Raw genomic sequence first — 1018 nt, forward strand, 5'->3', positions numbered from 1 at the left:
ACGACTACAATTTCGTTTACTAATTATTACAAGGATGAATTAAAGTTTTAAATTTAAACGAATGGAATTTAAATTTTTATTTTAAATTAAATTTGATCATTTACTGTTGTAAATAGAACATTTTAAAATTGTAAAAGATACGAAGAATAAACAAACAAAAAAAAAAGGCGAAATAAACTGAGTTAAATGGATGAAAATGGTGAGAAGTGATTTATTGTTAAAGTAAAAAAAAAAAAAAGAGTAAACAAATTTTGTAATAAATCAAATTTGATAATTAAAATTCAAAAAAAAAATCCTATCGATAAGCGATAAAAAACTTTAAACAATATCTATGTATACAGTAAGAATTCCCGTATTTTCAAAATATATCCTACAAAATTATTTGTATACATCATTACAACAATTATTAATCAATATCTGTTTTCTAATTAATTTTAAAAAATGAAAAATTACCAAGAAATGAATTATCAGATATAAATACTTGGATGAAATACTTATTTATCAGAATAAAAAACTGCCAAAAAACGAATTATCAAATATAAATACTTGAATTAAATGCTTACTAATCAGAATAAAAAACTACCAAGAAATGAATCATCAAATATAAATACTTGAATGAAATGCTTATCAATCAGAACAATTGTTGGATATCGGAGAATCGAAAAATGATTCCGAATTTTATAGATCTTCATATTCATTAAACAATTTCATGGACACGGACTTTAGCTATAGATCTAATTAAATATTGCGACAGTATTTTCCATTTTCAAATACTCGTATTACTATCATATGATTGACCTTTGAACTTTGAAATATAATTGATAGATCTTTGATAAATCTCTGATTAATTATTCTAATAATTTGTTTGCACATTTACTGAGAAAATTTCTGTAAATATCAATAAAATTATATTTCACATATTTAAAAAAAAAGGAATTCCTTAAGAGCAAACGGACATTAACAAAATATTGTCATCAACATTTCACATATTATTCATTCATTTAATATTCTGAAAATT

This window comes from Loa loa (genome assembly GCF_000183805.2).
Source record: "Loa loa unplaced genomic scaffold supercont3.207, whole genome shotgun sequence".
Taxonomy (NCBI): Eukaryota; Metazoa; Nematoda; class Chromadorea; order Rhabditida; family Onchocercidae; genus Loa; species Loa loa.